The 2,500-nt window shown below is 65.8% G+C and overlaps 1 pseudogene; it reads right to left on the bottom strand.

Moving 5' to 3' along the window:
• LOC124583295 overlaps positions 1 to 2,500 on the bottom strand; it is a 7,376-nt pseudogene that overhangs the window by 1,885 nt on the left and 2,991 nt on the right.

Here is a 2,500-nt window from a genome sequence, read left to right on the forward strand (position 1 = left end):
TTCTCGGAGTGACACCAGTCGAGCCGGAGATGGTCTCCGACTACCTGGGCGTCGATGACGCGGGCGATGCCGTCTTTAACCGCCACCACGTCAGGCTTGCGGATTCCCTCAGGTGTGCGGAGGTGGGGCTCCACAGAGACATTGAAGCCCCTCTGCGCGAGTCCACGGGCGACATAGCGCACGATCGCGTCATGCCGCTTAACCCGGGACCCGTGCGTCCTGAAGCAAGCCTGTAACACGTGGTTGGCGGTCTCTACGGCCTGGCAGCCCGCGCGGCATCTGGTGTCCGCCTCCCGCCCGCGACTGCGCCGTGCCTTCGTGGGGAAGGCGTTGATGCGGGCGCGGAGAGCGTCGATGAAGTTACGCCCAGATAGCAGGCGACTGGTGTCAGCGACCCACTGGTGTTGCCCCTTGACGGCGGCGGAAGATGACAGCGCCGCACCGTCAAAGGCAACGTGCAGGCGCGCGGCCCACATCTCTCCAACCTGCGTCGACGATTTGAGGAGGTGGCCCTCCCACATAAGATGCCGCTCCAGCGCCTCAATCTCACGCTGCACCTCGTCCCGGCCTGCACCGTCGGCGGCTGGCCCAATCCTCTTCAGCGCCAGGAGACGGGACCGGCGAAGTGTTGGCCCCATCCATCGGCATGATGGGATGCCGAGGCCTCCCTGGGCTACAGGAGCGTGGAAGTAGCCCAGGGGAGTGTCCGCCGGAAGGCGGAACCATCTCCTGACGGCGGCACGGATGGTGACATCTGCCGCTTTCAACGCACCCACTCGGGTGCGGCTGAGGGCCAGCCCATGGTACAGGCCCGGCAGAAGTACGGTGGTGAGGGCGTGGAGGCGCTGTTGCGGCTTGAGCGGAGCTCGGGAGATGACGTCCAGCTGCTCCACCAGGTGGCGTCGTGGGTTGAAAACGCAGCGACCAGCGGTGGAGAATTGCAGTCCCAGGTACCGGAAGGTTTCACCCACACGTAGAGCGGGCACGGTGGCGTTGCCCGCTTTGAAGGTAACGTCGGCGTCGACCTTCACCTTCTTGTCGCGCCCAGACGCGACTAAGGCGAGGGTGAAACACTTCCGGGCGTTGATCTGCAGCCCCAGATGGGCGAGGGCTGCGACGGCTGCGTCGATGAGGGACTGCAATCCCCTCGCGGTCGATGCAAAAAGCAGGACGTCATCTGCGAAGGCCGCAGCGTTAACTCTGCGACCAAGGATCCGAGCTCCGATGTGGGAGGGAAGTTGACTCAAAACATAGTCCACCGCAAAATTGAAAAGGAGGGGGGAGAGGGGGTCACCCTGACGCACACCCCTAGCCGGCTGCAGGGGCACGCCCACGTCGGCGCCGCCCGCTATCACCGTCGTGCTACCCTCGTAACACCTTTCGACGTACTCAATAAAGCAATCCGGCAGGCCATGAGCCCTCAGCACGGGGCGGAGGGCGGCATGGTCCACCGAATCGAACGCTTTAGAGACGTCGATCGATGCCACAAAAACAGAGCGACAGGAGCGGACTGCGTCGGTGAGAGCAGTGTCCAAGATGAAGGTGTTTTCCAACATCCCATCCCGGGGGATGAATGCCCGCTGACGTTCGTCCACAGCACATGCACGCATCAGGCGTGACGCGAGAACCTTGTGAAAGGTCCGCGCCAACACCGAGCAGACCGTAATGGGGCGAAAGTCAGCGGGGGATGTTGGTGCAGCCGTTTTGGGGAGAAGTGACGTCCGGGCGCGAAGCAGACGCTCGGGGAGGGCGCGGGCCAGGAGGAAGAGGTTCAAGAGTTTCACCAGGACTTCATGCGGCAGGCGCCGCAGCTCCGCTGGAGTCAGGCCGTCCGGCCCGGCTGCCGATCCCCTGGGCGGCAAGGCAGCAGCGACCTCCTCACGTGTGACCGGCCCCCATAGGCACTCAGGAGCGACAGGCTCCGAGTGCGGGAGAAGGCGGTCACGGATGAAGCCGGCGGTGGAGATCGGCTTCTTCGTGAAGAGGTCCGCCCAGAAGTCCAGCAGACCGGGGATGTCGGGTGGCGGCTGCAGCAGGGTGCCGTCCAGCAAGCCGCGCACGCAACGTGCACGCGACCTACGGAAGGCGTCCTGTGTCCGCGCGTATTCCCAGCGGCGCCGCTTGCGCTTCTGCAGCGGCGGGGCGGCAGGCGGCCGCTTGGATGGTTGGCGCGGCCGCTGTGTCCTGGTGATCGACCTCTCCCCCCTGGACCCGACCGACGCAAGGGCATCCGGGAGCATGCCCAGGATGACATCGGGCGGCGTGCCCCGCCCCAGACCAATGACTCGATCCAGGGCAGAGAAACGCTGGGCGGAAGCAGGTAGCCCCGCCAGATGCTCCCAGATGGCGGCGTCAGTCGGCCCCTCCGGCGGCGGCCCGGTGGTGTCGGCCGCGAAGTCCTCGGCTGCGTCGACGGGCGGCGCAGCGGCCTCGCCCGCGTCAGGCAGCGAGCTCGCTGCTCCGAGGCGGGACGCCGGCTCTTCACCCCGACCGATCTCAA

Source organism: Schistocerca americana, unplaced genomic scaffold (genome assembly GCF_021461395.2).
Source record: "Schistocerca americana isolate TAMUIC-IGC-003095 unplaced genomic scaffold, iqSchAmer2.1 HiC_scaffold_454, whole genome shotgun sequence".
NCBI classification, from domain to species: domain Eukaryota; kingdom Metazoa; phylum Arthropoda; class Insecta; order Orthoptera; family Acrididae; genus Schistocerca; species Schistocerca americana.